At 46.9% G+C, this 16,605-nt stretch overlaps 1 protein-coding gene across 1 annotated transcript in view; it reads right to left on the bottom strand.

The window, feature by feature from the left end:
* ADCK1 (aarF domain containing kinase 1) overlaps positions 1 to 16,605 on the bottom strand; it is a 1,181,187-nt gene that overhangs the window by 636,178 nt on the left and 528,404 nt on the right. The window lies entirely within an intron of this gene.

Consider the following 16,605-nt stretch of genomic DNA (forward strand, 5'->3'; position numbering starts at 1 on the left):
ATAGTACCATGGGGCCAATTTGTTTGGTCGTAGGTGTCGGGGTAGTAGTTTTGATGACAACCACACCCGGTCACCAACTGCATAAGAAGGGCCTGGTCTTCTTTTGGAATCCGCATATCTCTTGGTCTGTGATCTGGCCTTTCCTAAGTATTTCTTGGCCTCCTGGTGTATGTTGATGAGGGCTCCGATCCAGGAGTCAACAGTAGGTACTGGTGTAGGATGAGGAAGGACAGAGGGTAAAACCGATGGATGGAACCCTTGACTACAATAAAAAGGGCTGGTCTGGAGCGCTGAATGGTCGGAATTGTTGTAAGCGAATTCCGCAACGGGTATCAGGAGCGACCAGTCATCCTGGACCTTGGTGGCGAAGCATCTAAGATACTGTTCCAGGGTCTGATTCGCACGTTCTGTTGCTCTGTTGGTTTGAGGGTGATATCCCGAAGAGAGGGCATGTTGAATTCCTAGAATCCAGCAGAGATGTTTCCAAAATTGAGAAATGTATTGAGGTCCTCGATCAGATATGATCTTGGAAGGAAGTCCATGCAGGCGGAATATGTGTTCCAGAAATATTCCAGCTAGTTCGGAAGAGGATGGTAGTTTACAGAGCGGCGCAAAATGAGCCATGTGAGTGAACAGATCTATGGTGACCATGATGGTAGTATATCCTCGGGACGGTAGTAATTCTACTATGAAGTCTGTGGCGATGATTTCCCATGGCTTAGTCAGCAGTGTAGGCTGCAGAAGAAGACCCGCCGGTTTCTTGTTATCATGCTTATTTTGAGCACAGACTACACAAGTTTGGACGTACTGCTGTACGTCAGATTTCATTCTAAGCCACCAGAACTGTCTCTGTATGAGACGGAGGGTATTGGTGATGCCACGATGCCCGGAGTGAGGTGTGTCATGACAGAGGTTTATTATTCTCTGTTGTAACTTCTGTGTAGGAATGGAATGAGCAGTGCATTGTCCTTGAATAAATATCCTTGCTTGGCCTTTAAATTCCACTGGTTTTTCCTTGAGATGTCCTTCCACAACCCAGAGGATTGGGTTTGTGCTCGGATTTCTTCCAGGAGGTTGACTGCTTGAGCTATGAAGATTGTGGGTGAAAACATCTTAGGATATGCCTTATCTTCAGTGGTTACATAGTCAGGACGTCGAGACAAAGCATCAGCAATCAGGTTATGTGATCCAGGGGCGTGAGTGATGTGGAATTGGTACTGGGCAAAAAAGTAGGCCCAACACGCCTGACGACTATTCCTACACTCCAATGACTGTAGAATCTGAAGGTTCCGATGGTCCGTACGGACTTGGACAGGATGTCTAGCTCCCAGGAGTAGGTGCCGCCATTCAGTGAATGCTTGGCGGATGGCTAACTGTTCTTTTTCCAGGACGGAATAGTGTTTCACTTGGAGTTAGGGTTCGTGAAAGATAAGCAATGGGGTGTTCCAGCTTGTCCTCTAATTTGGGTTTTAATACTGCTCCTATAGCGTAATTAGAGGCATGCGTTTTCACTAGAAATGGCCGGCTTGTGTCGGGTTGGGCCAAAATAGGAGCTTGTGTAAACTCGGCCTTCAAATGCTGGAACGCAGTGTTTTGCGATGTTGACCAGATAAAAGGGGTGTCCTTCTTTAAGAGAGCCACGATCGATTGAACAATCTCGGAAAAGGTGGGTATGAATTTCCGATAGAAATTGGCTAGTCCTAGGAAGGATTGGACTTGTTTCACGGACGTGGGAGCTGGCCACGCCAAAATGGCTTTTACCTTTGATGGATCCATTCCAATTCCCTCTGGACTAAGGATGAATCCTAGGTAGTGACAGAAGTAACGTGAAACAAGCATTTTTCAGGTTTGGCTAAGAGTTGGTGTTCACTGAGCCTTTGTAGTACTGCCTTTACATGTGCTTCATGCTTTAAAGGGTCCTTGGAAAATATCAGGATGTCGTCCAGATAAACAATGACGAAGAGAAACACATGTCAGAGAACACCCTATCCATAAAACGTTGGAACACTGCTGGGGCATTAGCTAGTCCAAATGGCATGACCAAGTAATCGTAATGGCCAACCGGTGTTCTAAAGGCGGTTTTCCACTCGTCTCCTTCCCGGATACAGATCAAATGGTAGGCACCCCGGAGATCCAACTTGGTGAATATTACCGCGCCTCTCACGGCTTCCAAGATATCTGATATCAAGGGTAGTTGGTACTGGTCTTTGAGGGTGCATTTATTTAGGCCGCGATAATCGAGGCAGGGTCTGAGTTCCTGGGTATCCTTCTTGGGGACAAAGAATAACGAAGCACCTGCTGGAGATTTTGAAGGTCTTATGGTGCCGTTTTCAAGGTTGGTGTCCAGGTATTCCTTGAGGGCCTTTTTCTCAGGTTCTGAAAGGATAAACATCCTGCCGAAGGGAATCACTGCTGAGGGATCTGTTTCAATTGCGCAGTCTTCAGGTCTGTGTAGGGGTAAGGCCTGGACAATGGCAGTTGAAAATACATCGGCGTATCCTTGGTAGGCCTCAGGGTCTTGTATGATATTGTAAACCATAAGTGGTGTTTTTTGATCTTTAGATGGGACCTTAGGGGGTGTTGACGAAGGTTCCAGGAATAGACACTGAGTCATACAAAACTCTGAGCCTAGGAATAGTGATCCTGCTGTCCAATTGATATACGGATTGTGTTTCTGTAACCAGGGCATACCCAATACCATGGGGTAGTGGGCTGACTTAATGATATCGAATCTAATCAGCTCTTGATGATGATTTATTGAGAGCCGGACCTCCTTGGTCTGCAGGTTTATGGGCTCTGAACTGAGGGGTCTTCCGTCGATGGCCTCCACCGGCTGCATGGTACTTGGTACCACGTGCCTCGTAAGGTATTTGGGGACTGGCAACCCACTCTTGATCAATGAAGATCCCCATAGCTCTGCAGTCTACCAAGGCCAAAATAGAATAGGTCTTGTTCTTGGAGGATGATAGTAATGCCTGGAGAATGACCAGTTTGTTTTGTCCAGGAGAGTTCAAGGATGGAATTGATGTGGAGCAAACATCTCTCTCCCGAGGCTCTGCTCCATCTAGGATTGGGAGCTGGCGTTTCCTGAACGCCGAGGAGGTGCTAGAGGACATTCCCTAACCAAATGTTTGTCCGAAGCACAATACATACACAAGCCCGTATGGATCCTTCTCAACCTTTCTTGCGGTGATATGGGTCCACGGAAGGCTCCAATCTGCATGGGTTCTGGTTCTGTGACTGAGCTTGGGTTTGTGTCCGTTCAGACTGTGCTTTCACAGGACATCTTGGATGAATTTCCCCTGGTCTATAAATAGAGTATGTTAATTCCAGCGCATGGAGCGAGAAAGGGTCTTAGCGCTGGGCGACCATGTTGGGAGTATTAGAGAATGCCAGCCCCTTTGAGACAAGGACCAGGAGGTCCAAAAGGGGTGTGTTCTGAAGTTCATGACATCACTTGTGTCTCTGTATATTCCTTTATCCAAAGATTGGTTCCTATACCTAGGAGATCATCTCTGTCCCTTACTCTGTCTCGTTTTACCTGTAGTCTATAGTGTATCTCATGCAACAGTGGGTGATTGCTGTTCCCGCAGAAGGCATCCACTGTATGTTCCGGCTGGACCCACACAGGCTTGTCTCTTATAAGTACACTCCTTGTTTGTACCTTGGGGTCCAGACACAGAAGACACTCGTCCTGCCAAATGCCCACGGGTTTGCAGGAGAGCAATCTGTTGGAGTAGCCTGCAGAGGCATTGGGCTTTCCAAATATATGGGGACAGTCTCATGTCTGACCTGTGTACACCCCTAGTGGGATTCCACATTGTTTGTCCAGTTTATGGTGCTCACCCCTACTTTTTCACAATAGCGGTCTGCCTTTTCTTTGTGTTCCCTTGTTATTATTTACCTTGGTTGTTCTCCCTTCATGTTGGCCCTCCTGCTATATGTGCTTGCCTGTCCCTTTACATGAGAAGTACCCAGACCTACACAGGGTGCCCTATGCAAATCTTGACAGTATGATACGTTAAGCACATTTCTAGCACTTTTATGCATGATGACCAAGTGGTTGTCGGTGCAAGGTAATTCAACACATGTGTTCCACTCTCAGTAGATGGCACAGAGAATGCTCATCCACCATGTCTTATCCTGTTGCATTGTTCTTATTTACCTTGGTTGTTCTTCCTTCTTGTTGGCCCTCATGTTGTATGTGCGTGCCTGTCCCTTCGCATTAACAGTTCCCAAATCTTAGCACAGGAGCCGGTAAATAAGCAAAGATTTAATGGCAGGAAAGTTTTCATATTACGCCTGGTTTGCTTCTTAAGTGGCTGTTGGTGGAACATAATCCAACATGGGTGTTCCAAACTCTGTGGATGGCACAAAGAATGCTCAGCACACGTCTCCTCCTGCAAAAAGAGGGTACCGCCCTCAAGAGGAGGGTGCTTGATCTCACAGTGCGTTGGACAGGGTGATTCTGCTGCCATTTAAAAGTCTTAAAAGCCCTGTTCAGGTCAGATAACGTAATAGTTAGGGTGACTAGACATCCTGGTTTTCCCGGGACAGTCTGGTGAAATCACCCTCCGTCCCAGAGTCCCGGGAGTTTTTTTGATTTTATAAACCTCGTCCCGGTTCCAAGGGTGGGTGGCTACGGTCCCGGTTTTTGCCAGAACCCGATTTCGAAATCTCCAATGAGAGGAGTGTGTCTGGGAGTACACCCCCACCCCGCCCCCTGCAACAGGCCAGCGACATTGAAGTAGGACTAAAGGTTTATTTGTATTTACTTTAGTCCTACTTCTATTTCTCTGACCTGTCTCGTTTTTTGTTTTTTTATATCTGGTCACCCTAATAATAGTACAGTATCTTAGTGTGACATGCGCAGCAGATGCCACTGATCTGAACAAATCTGTTAGTCCTGGTCTTATTTGTTCAGAGTATTTGCCACATTTTAGGGTGTAAAACGGAAATGCATGCCGCTCATGTAAAGGACTGGGTGCTGGGGAGGTGGGGTGTATTTTGATGTAGCTCCCTTGGACTGTAGTGACTGTAATGGTATAAATATCGCCGGGCCGGAGCTGTACTCCAGGCATACTGGAGCAGCCACAGCTGGCCCATTCATAATCAACATAAAAAATAGATTAGCACTTTACAGATCCAACATTATCGTTTCAACTGTTCGCATAAATCAGCTCTACTTAAATTGCTGCGCACGCTCCAGCCAGCGGAACTATTTAGTCGGAGCGTACCAAGGGTTTTCCTGCGATAGACCGCAGAAGCTAGACGGCATAGGCCTGGAAGGTAGGTGGCACTGTGAGTGTGTGTGTGTTAGTAAGTTAGTCACAGGGTGTACCATGCAGTTGTGAGATGCTATCAGGGCAACAGGGGGTGCAAGATAAATGCAAAGTGTGTGTTGGACAAGGGGATGGGAGGCGCCAAGAGGAGGGTCTGGTATATGAAATTCTGGCATCAGTCGTGCCATATGTGACTTGTGACTCTGCTAGGACAGAGAACATGATGTGCAAGGTGAGAGGGATGGTGAGAGGGATGGTGGGTGTCCCAAAAAGGGGAGAGGGAAGTGTTCTTTGAGGATCCGGCGTACTAAGTGGAGGCGTCACATGAGGGAGGCAGGAGGGTTGGTTGCATGCCAGGTGAGGGGGGTGAAAGGGTGTACCAGATATAGTGGCTATATGCGGGCTGCTATTTCTGGTGTTGGCCAGACCATCACAGCCTCTCCTTTCTCCTGGGTAATTATGTGGGGCAACAAAGGCAATTCATTGCCCTGGTGGTTTTGCCCCATGAACCATCGCCTCTAATGTAGAACCCTTTCCCACCTTCAAGAGAAGAATTCTTATTTTATAACAAGACAGGAGGCTTCATATTATGCATAACAATCTTTACTACTTGACACCACAGCCACAAAGAAAAAAACTTGTACACAAAATAGGGTTACTTTAAGTTCAAAACTGAAAGTCAGTAATTTAACAAAACTACAGGGAAACATCCCAAACCAAGATGGAGGGTTGGTCATGCCCTGCCACCGACCAATGGGCAGGCAATCTCCCCCATATACGTCCCTTCCATTACCAACACATTCTCCTTCTTAGCTTCTGACGCCACAAGGTAAGTGACTCCCTGCAGTTGTGTACTTTGTTGCTAGTCGGGTATTTGTATAGCAGACGTTGCTAATGTTTGTTCTTCCATGTTACAATGTGTCTTCCCATTATTGCTTAGGCCTCCGCCTCCCTGGTTACGCGCCTGAATGCATTCTAGAGAAAGTGCGTGTCAGTGGTGGCCAGGGCGCCGCTTTTTCCCCCCTCAATCCTGTCAGTTGGCTTTATTAAATAGAGTTGCGTAGGCAACTGTTGCATTCATTTATTAATTCTTGCAGCAGTTATTCTCGCATAGAGGCCCGGCTCCCGGGCACTGAATGCTCTTTTCAGAGCCTGAGGCTCGAGGCGCGCCAGCCGGCTAAGCAGCGTGTGTTCTCCTGCGGCTCCATGCGGCCCCGCAGTGCGCAGCCTGCTCGGCTTCCATGCTGCACCTGGATAATAATAAAGAAGGGGTGTGTTTGTCCCTCATTCACAGATTACCCTGCCCTGCTGGGCCGCAAGGACAACTGTGTTAACGCCTGCTCGGCATTCATATTAAACATAACTTTGTGCTGCTTCAATGTTTCACAGCCGTTGCGTTGTATTTAAGGGCCTGTTGTATATTAAAGCATGTGAAGGTGGAGAACCCTATTTGTGTTGGTGCTGGATTTCAATTATTCATACCAGTTTTGATAGGGCGTGTAGCAAGTTCAAAATAAGGTGGTAGGCGAATAAATGTAGTCGGTGCCACTTGTGGATTTCTTGCGGAGTTATTTTTATTTGCATGAAGTTGCCAGAGTTTTGACTGAGCACCAAAAGTGATGCTCACATATCAAAAAGCCGACGTGTTTCAACCATCAGGTCTTCATCAAGGCGGATACACAATGTGTGGGCTCGAGGATCTGTATAATAAAGCACCTTGTTTTTGGGCCATGTGAATATTTGCTTTATGCTACCAAGGCGGCGCAGGGCCCATCTTCAGCTGATGCCAGTACCCAGGTTAGGCCTTCAAAGAAAACTCAAAGGTCTGGGGAAGATGGTACTTTTAAAGGGTCTGGGGAGGTAACCCTTTCAGCCCCTCCTTCAGTGACATGGGCGATTCAGGATACTATGGATTCTGCCCTTCACGACCTTAACTCCACTATGGCCTCAGCTTTTGATAGGTTCATTAATACAATCTTAGATTTTCATCCTCATTCTGAAGCGGGTCTTTCACTTCCAGTACATGTCTAAGAATTCTGAAGGACACTCAGTCCTGATTCTAGTTCCCCAGGTCAGAGACACTCCCCTAGAAGGGCTCCAAAGCATTAAGTTGGTTCAGGAGGGTGCCCCTCAGTCACACTCTTATTGCTCCTGGCCGGGGTCAGTCAGGGTTAGCTATTACCGTCCATTCTGTTCCCATTTCTTCAGAGGACAGTTCTGAGGATTCAGATTCCCCTCCCAAAAGGCATAAGAAGAAAGGGGCCCCTGTAGATTTATCCAAAGGGGCTTTAGGTCCGTTGCTGGATGACAGTGGGGTGCCCTTATTTGATCCTTCCCTCATTCAACACCCCAGGCCAGTGAAGTGGCATCTGTCTGAGGCTGTCTCTGCCTTCTTGAAACATTGGGTTAGGCGACCCTTGCCCAAGGAGGATAGGAACAAACTCTGTTCTGAGTGTCCTTGGCCAGTAATCCCAGCCAAGGTGGCCCTTACCCCTAATATCCATCAGCCCATGCTCTCATTCGTATCTCAAAAAGGGAAAGACCCCAAGAAGGGGTCGACAAGGCCTTAAGGAGCTGCCAGGATAATTTATTGGACATTTTGGGTCCGCTGACACAAATATTTGAATTAGCAGAAGATGCTGCGCTATCTAATTCTCCTATAGATGTTCAGGCTCTTCGGGACTGGGTAAAGAGGATGGTTTACCTGCTCAGCAATGCCAATAGCGCCATTTCCAAGAAACAGTGCAAATCTCTCCTTATGCGCATCGATTCAAAATTAGCGGACATTGCAGAGGGTGAGGCAGACCCCAAAGCCCAAGACAACCTGTTCGGGGAAAGGTTCATGAAGGACCTGCCTGCTTATGTGCATATATTCACAGCCTTAGATAAAGCACAAGCTAACATCCGAAAGGTTTTCGCCCCTAAGATTTTTGACAAGGCTGAAAGAGGTAGAGCCTGCTCCTCTGGCCATTTCCCCCAGGGCTCTACCCATCCCTGGAAATATGCCTCCAGAGGTGCACACTATTCCTCCTCTGCTCGGGGAGCCCAACAAGCGTTCTACACCCAAAGGGGGTTCCAATTGAGAGGACGTGCCGGCAAGGGTGCTGGTAAAGCAAGAACCGCTCCAGATAATGCCACATGTTTTAAACGTTTCTTCCCGCAAAGGTTTGGGTGGGCAGGTTAGCCAGGTTTTTTCCTCACTGGAGGGCACTCACTTCAGATCCTTGGGTGTTGCAAACTGTAAGAGGTTTTCAAATAGAGTTTTATTTCCCTCCTTGCCAACTCACACCCCCTCTTCCATTCTTGTTCGACAAGGTCAAGCAAGAATTAGTAGCTGCAGAAGTCAGAGATCTAATTTTCAAGGTAAGGTGGTCCCTGGCCTCACAATCCCTAAGCACAATTTTCCTAGTACCAAAACCCAGGCTATATTTCCAGCTCCTCTGCATTACGGGGCCTTGCATCGCAAAGGTCTATGTTACTTACAACTAGTAATTCTATCTCCCAAAGCCAGAGTAGAACTCCTTTGGTGGCTCAAACACATGGACGGCTGGAATGGCAGGGCGACTTTTGGGTATCCTCGGATGTAGGGATAGAGTCAGATGCCAGCAGGGGAGGCTGGGGTGCCAGAATCGTACAGGTGTCCACTGGGGGAAAGTGGTCAGCTCAAAAGAAAACTCTACGTATCAATTGTCTGGAGCTGTTAGCCGGCTCATTTGCAGTCAAGAGTCTTCTCAAAGTCCAGGGAATTGCTGTGTCCACCTACGGATGTGCAATGTGTTGGCAGTTTGTTACATAAACTATCGGGGGGGAAACTCGCTTCAAGGCCCTAGCGGATCTGGCAAAAGATTTCTGGCATTATTGCCTGGGCAGAGACATTCTATTGAAAGCAGAGTACTTCCTGGGGTCCAGCAATGCAGTGGCAGACTGGAATTTCAGGCACCTTTGGGATGTGAGCGACTGGATGCTGGACAAAGCCGTATTTGCCAAAATACTCTCTCTCTCTGCGGTCCCATTCATGAGGATCTCTTTGCTTCCAGGCTCAAATGTCAGGTGCCCCGGTTTTACAGTGGGAGGCTCGATCCCATGGCGATAGCAACCAACGCTTTCCTGCAGGATTGGTTGATTCCTCTGTCCTATACTTTCCCCCCATTCGCTATGATAGCAAGGGTCCTGGTACAAGTGCGCAGGCAAGCTGCAACAATGGTAATAGTCGCCCCCTTTTGGCCCTCTCAGGTGTGGTGTCTAGCCCTATTAGAGCTAGCGGTCGATGTTCCTCGGATTCGTCCTATCCACATTCTGGTGATAACAGATCCAGCAGTTCTCCCTCGCGATCTGGTCCTTCGGGGGCATCTCTCTGTTATGACCTGGATGATTTTAGCTCCTTCTGGTGCTTCCAAGGACTTTCGCAAGACGCTCTCTGTATCATCAAGGACTCTTGGGCAGCCTCCACCAAAGTGGGTTACTCCTCGGCATTGAGACAGTGGGTGGGTTGGTTGGTGTGTGTCTCTGCACATTAATCCCATTTCTGCCTCTTCAGTAGAGGTAGTAAATAAATGTTTTTGTTGAGTTGTTTAAAGGGGGTAAGGCCTACAGGACAATTAACAGGTTCAGGTTGGCTATTTCTGCTGGGTATGTGTTGGTAAAGGGAGAGCCGGTGGGTAGCCACTTTCTGGTGTGTAAAGCTCTTAAATCAAGATCCCTCCTAAAGCCAGGTATTCCATCTTGTGTTATGTCAATTTGGTCTGGGATTTATTTAACTTTTGGCCTCATAAAAATGAATTAACATTGCAGCAACTTTCCTCCAAGTTATCCAGTTATTGTGTCTTGTTGCCATCAAGCGAGTGTCAGATAAAGTCTTTTCCCCTCAGGGGGTAACCTTCTTTATAGTTAAAAGAACAAAGTGTATGATGTCTTCAGTATCATACCCTGCTTTTCCGGAGGATTGTAAACTGTGTGTAGCAATGTTTAAAATGTTTTTAACAAAAGACTGTGCAGCTTATGGCCCCGGGGACCTCTCAGCTCATCATTTCTTACCGTTGACCCCATAAGCCTGTTATGACTGGTTTCTCTGTTTGCACCCTCCTTCCTGAATGCATGGCGAGTGAGGTCATGAATGGAATGTTCTGTGTGTGTCTGGAATGCGTGGGTTTGAGTGAATGTTCCACCCAGGCGGTTGGTAGCCATGTAGCCTGGGTGGTGGGAGCCAGTGGGCTCCCCTCTGTTACTTCCTATCTCCCTCATGTACCTGATGTCATCTGATGAGCTATGTACCCTGATTAAAGTATCCTGTTTAATCTACTAGTGGCCCGAGTATCCTTTTATGATGTGCATAACACCTGTGTCCCCGGACACTCTAGCCAGATGGGTAAGGTGGGTCATGAAGGAAGCAGGTATGGAGATTTCTTCTTTCGGTGCCCATTCAGTGAGGGGTGTCATGGCTTCTAAGGCTGCCTTCCTGGGGGGAAGTCTAAAACACATTCTAAAAGAATCTGATTGGTTCAAGACCGTTTATCATAAAAGTACTGAGCATGTAGCCATCAATGTAATGCAAGGGCTTTACACTTGCATAATATGAAGCCTCCAGTCTTGATATAGAATGGTTAATCCCCCTCACTATCGTGAGAGGGGTTTAGATTGTATTACAGACAACGAGGCAAGTATTATCCCACCCACCCACTGTTTTCTGTTCTGTTTTCATTGCAGCTTCGGGGTGAACTATGGCTGGTCCAAGGAAGTTTCAGAAGAGTTCAAGAGGGCAATTGTGCAAGCAAGTACCAGATCTGGTGGTGGATCGTCCTTCGTGCTACAATGATTGGTCCTCCGGGATGGCATCTGTCATAGTGCAGCTACAAAAGATGTGTTGTTAAAGGAAGGGACTTTTATGGGGGAGGTTGCCTGCCCATTGGTCGGTGGCAGGGCATGACCTACCCTCCATCTTGGTTTGGGATGTTTCCCTGTAGTTTTGTTAAATTACTGACTTTCAGTTTTGAATTTAAAGTAAACTTATTTTGTGCACACGTTTTTCTCTTTGCTGCTGTGGTGTCAAGTAGTAAAGACTGTAATGCATAATACCCGCCTCCTTGTCTTTAATAGAATCTAAACCCCATCTCACGACAGCGAGTGGGATTAACCATTGTGGGTCCCAGTGCTCTTTCTCCACTTCCCTTCTGCCCGCTATCAGTCGTGCTACATTTTCTGTCAGGAAGCGACTTCCTACCGATCACAGGAAGCTTTAGCTCTGCAACTGTGTGGAAGTGAATAAACAAACAATAGGAGTTATTTGAAGTAACTTTTTGATGTTAATGCGGAGTGGGGGAGAGAGGCGGCCAGTGCAAACAAAGCCAGTGACCTCTCTGCCCCAACCGCAAAACCGAGCGATCAGTGACTCGCGCAGGTCTCGTGGACAGGGAGACCGGCGCGAGCCAAGATGCAACAAACTGCTCCCAGGAAACACTCAATGATTTTTAAAAATGTCATCTTCAGGTGAGTAGTGAATAAGCAGAAAACCTATCGAGACACTCTGTTCATAAACAAATAAATAAGTTCTTTATATTTTAATTGCTGAGCCTTCCTTTTCAAAGTGTCCATCCCCCACACAACACTCAACATACTTTTCTCAGAAACTGTGGGGCCATACCGTGTTCTGGATTTTACTAATGCCCAGGTAGTGCATGATGTGTTTAGAAAGCCCATAGGGGGGAGGGGGAGAGAGAGGGAAAGAGGGAGGGAGGGAGAGAGAGAGAGAGAGAGAGAGAGAGAGAGAGAGAGAGAGAGGGAGGGAGGGAGGGAGGGAGGGAGAGAGAGAGAGAGAGAGAGAGAGAGAGAGAGAGAGAGAGAGAGGGAGGGAGGGAGGGAGGGAGGGAGAGAGAGAGAGAGAGAGAGAGAGGGAGGGAGGGAGGTAGGGAGGGAGGGGGGGAGAGAGAGAGAGAGAGAGAGAGAGAGAGAGGGAGGGAGGGAGGGAGGGAGGGAGAGAGAGAGAGAGAGAGAGAGGGAGGGAGGGAGGGAGGGAGAGAGAGAGAGAGAGAGAGGGAGGGAGGGAGGGAGAGAGAGAGAGAGAGAGAGAGAGAGGGGGGAGGGAGGGAGAGAGAGAGAGAGAGAGAGGGAGGGAGGGAGGGGGGAGAGAGAGAGAGAGAGAGAGAGAGAGAGAGAGAGAGAGAGAGAGAGAGAGAGAGAGAGAGAGAGAGAGAGAGAGGTGTGTAACACTTGTATATTATGGATACCTGGTGCAGGCTCTTAAAACCGTTATAGGTCAAGTGGTTTACAAGCAGAAGCACGGCTCACAAAAGAGCATTCGGCAAAATGTTTCTCTCTGGTGGCAGGATGTGCTGTGAGGTGGGCCGAACCAGGGTCAGGGTAAGTGGCTGCCTAGAGAAACAGGAAGGGGAGCACACAGCAGACCAAAAACAGACCAAAAATAGCAGTAAGAGGAAGAGAGCATCCTTGCGAGAATGGCCCTCAGTGGGCGGTCCGTCGCAGCGTTGTTCTTATTTGAGCTACAATCGGCCCTAGATCCTTTAAAACATAAGGAATGTGATACGGGTCCTTTATCTAATCAAACATGGAGTAAAGCGCGTCTGTTCTGGTCCGCGCTTTCTTCCAGAATGCCTAATTTGCACTGGGGCTCTCGCTGCAAGTGCACTGCCCGTTATGTGAACTGACAACATCCTGCCTCGCATTCCTCCTTTTCTTTGATGCTCAACAACTGGTTCATTCAACATGCACCTTGCCAGGGCTCAAGTCGAGGCTATAGCAGTGGCAGATTTAAGGCAAAGGGCACGTGGCCAAAAATGACAGACAGACCCAGGTGGGAGGGTCATGGAGGCGGAACCTACAGTGGGTGGAGTTGCACAATGATGAACTTTAGGGAAAATACAACATTTTATCATTTTTGTAAAGTTTATATATATTTTCTTTTTTTTTTTTTTACACTTTTCTGTGTTTGGGGGTCAGACTTTAGCTGGAGACAACTGGGCCTCCTCGCCAAGTTTCGCTGTCAATGGTGGTAATATTGAATGATCAAGCCTGACGCTAATGTCGGAAAGTATAGGGTTCCAGGCACTGGGCAATGGGAAGGGGCATTACAGGAGATATCACGGGATAATTCCTACAGCATTCAGAACCATGAAGTGCCCCAGTGTCCCAATTCCTCTCTCTGGGTTCAACAGTCTCTTGTGGTGGCTTCAGCGTTCTCTGCACTCTTCAGTTTCTCCAGCAGGGCACCTCCTCCTTCTGTTGGCGTTCCATCCGCTCTCCGGTACCCACTATACCTTGGCCTCCTCTCCACGTCCTATCCTACTGCAGGCCTCCATGTGCCGTACCTTCGGCCTCTTGAGCTTCTCGTGATGGCTTACTTGAAGCTCTCCTCCTGCTGCCCGCTACAGCTGGCTTCTTCCTCGCTTTCCCACCTGTATCGAGTGTTGTGGTTCTCCATCTTCCTCGTGGTGACAGGGTTTTAAATGTTCCAGCACCTATCGGATCCCTCCAACCACTAGAGCGCATCTCTAGTTTTGCAGCTTCAGTGCTGTGCATTGCATTCGTGCTCTTCCTCATCTCAGTCCTTTTGCAAAAAAGTATAGGAAAGAGCCCTGCTGTCAGTGCAAAGTGGATATACTGGGTCTATATCACAATATGCCATACAGATTTGGGAATTCAAGGGGTTGGTGCCATACCTTGAATGGAAAAGGGGAGATACCATGTTCCTGCCAGCGAGTCTCCTTCCCTCACATAAGGATTATCTGCCCCCCCAGATCCCTGTATGGTCCTCCCGCAGGCAGCCACTCCCTGGCCATATGGGAAGAGAGTATCCCCAGAGAGGGGGTGATGACATTGTAAGATTCATCACAATACCTTTTTTTTTTTTAAAGCAAATGATATTGTTTTTAGGTGCACATTACTTTGCAGGTTGCTATTGCAATGGTGCATTCAGTGTGGTGAAAATAAAGCTATACATGTCTTTTTTCTTGACCTATTTCTATAACAATGTATATAATGTCAGGTTGGTTTCTTATGTTATTTGAGTACTTTTCAAGGCATTGATAGAAAAATAAATCATTTAGTTTTTGGAATCCCAAACCGTAAAAAATATTGATGTGACCTATCACTGGAAAGATATGTAGTCAAGTGCTTAAATTCACAGCCTCGGTCAAAATACTAATTTCACCACTTTAATGAAATGTGTGATCCAGGGCAAATCGTTTAATCTTACTGTGTCTGATCTGCTCACGCTAGAAGTGATTTAGTTTGCAATTTTTGTTATGAAGAAAAGCTCTCCTGGTTTACTAAACTACTGAATCGTTGCATATTAATAATAGTAAATATTTATGTATTGGACAGCACATTATTGACATGGTTTACGTGTGAAAACGTATTTTAATGTCTTTCCTAATGGTGTCCTAGCGTAATGAAGTCTGATGTCACTGCTTGTAATGTTAGTAACTGTGATGTCGCTACTGATCATGTCAATCCATATCATGCAAATGGGGGTTCTGCATATATTTTGCTGGACAGGTCCAGGCGACAAATTAGAACATATCAGTGCCTTGTATGACTAACAGTCCCATAGAACATATCAGTGCCTTGTATGACTAGCAGTCCCATAGTGTTGTTATTTTGTTGTTTTGTGTATGTGTTCAAGAGCTTTGGGAGGGGGGCCCAAGCAGCTGCTCCTATTTTGCAGTCTCACTACACAGCAATATATTTCTTTCTTTCATGGCATCAAATGTTTACTTTGCCTTGTGTGCTTGTTAAAGGCTTCCCTGTTCTGGCTGCTGTCACCTTAACTCAGTGGTATTCAAATGTTTTCATACCAAGCCCCCCACCCCTTGAGAAAAATAAATAGTTTCCACCTAGGGGGCCCAACGGATGTCCAAGGGGGTCAGGCTCATTAACGTTGGCACAAAGTTGGAACTTTGTGTTGTCAAGTTGGATTAAAAGAGAACTGAAGTGAACCTTTTTGTTATGATACAGGATTTCCTCATCCTCTTTGGACACTTAGAAGCCTGCATAGATATGGGGAGCGGGAGTTCTCCCAGGTTATCAGAAGAAGCAGTTATTGTGCTGTGGATTGTAATGTTCATTTTGTTGGTTTTAAACTGCCATATGTGTCCTTGTTGATTTGCTGTGAATATAAGTGTGAGGGACAGACACCTTTTTGTTAGAGTGTTTCCTTTAGTTATTTTAAGCAGGGAAATCCTCATTAGGGTAGGGATAGGAAGGCGTATATCCAACCTTTCAAATCTAATAAAATGGCATCTTTTTAAAAACGTTCACAAAGTTGTCCGCCTCACATTTCTGACCCCTCACAATGGGTACCCACTTAAAGTATTCCATTGTTTATTGTTATAATAAAGGAGGAGTGTTATGAGGCATGGACCTTTAAGTCGTTTATGCAATAAAGGGTGCATTGGCTGCGTACTCATAACAAGCATGAGCAGGCAGCTGATTAGAAGCATCCAGGGCTCCTGTGAATAATGAGTACATGTGTATGATGAGAGGCCCCCTCGTTATAACCAGCTGACACCCCGGCCGTGCAACGCCCTACTAAATAACAGGCAAGGAGTTGACTTTTTTTGTGATTTTGTCCTTTTGTACAATCTCTTGAAAGGAGTTGACAAGAATGACTGTGAAATCCAAGCCGTGTCTGCCATAAGTTTAACCTTCTTCCCATTCACTTGCACTAAGCATTGTAGTGTTGGTATTCTTCCTATATGCCTATTCAAGGGCCAAAACAGTTAGCTCTTCTCCACTCTGAAGTGTTGTCCACATGGTCACTTGCCAGGACCATGACAGATTTTTTAAACTGTTGATGACAAATTTTTGAAAAAGGGTTCAGTGCAGCCGTAGCCGGGGCACTCTTTGGATTTTGCTGGACAAAGGCAAACAGTAGCAAGGTGAATTTCAATCCCACAGAGATGACATTGTGTATTCAGTATTGCGTGTCTCCCGTCGATCACTGATGTGGTCATTGATGGACATTGGTTCTGCACCCCTCCTGAAAACTATGGCATGGAAACTGGATGCGGGCAGTGATGGAGGCATGTCCTTCCAGCTGTGTCTTTTCTGAAAAGATTTGCTTTTCTTGAATTTTGAGGCTGTTCACCTTCAGCAAAACCCTGATCAGTGTGTCTGATTGTTCTTTAAAGACCCACAACTTGGCTATTTCACACAGGCCCATCACAACGGCATGTGCAGGTTGAGAAAGAGGAATATTGATTCTGGTCTAGAAGTCCAAGAGAGTGAAGCCGAGGTCCAAAGAAATAAAGTGCCACCTGGGGACCCGGAGAAGGAAGCCCAGAGCACCTTGGGAACAAGATAAGCCTGTGAA

The sequence above is a fragment of the Ambystoma mexicanum genome, chromosome 14 (genome assembly GCF_040938575.1).
Source record: "Ambystoma mexicanum isolate Mex_15411 chromosome 14, UKY_AmexF1_1, whole genome shotgun sequence".
NCBI lineage: Eukaryota > Metazoa > Chordata > Amphibia > Caudata > Ambystomatidae > Ambystoma > Ambystoma mexicanum.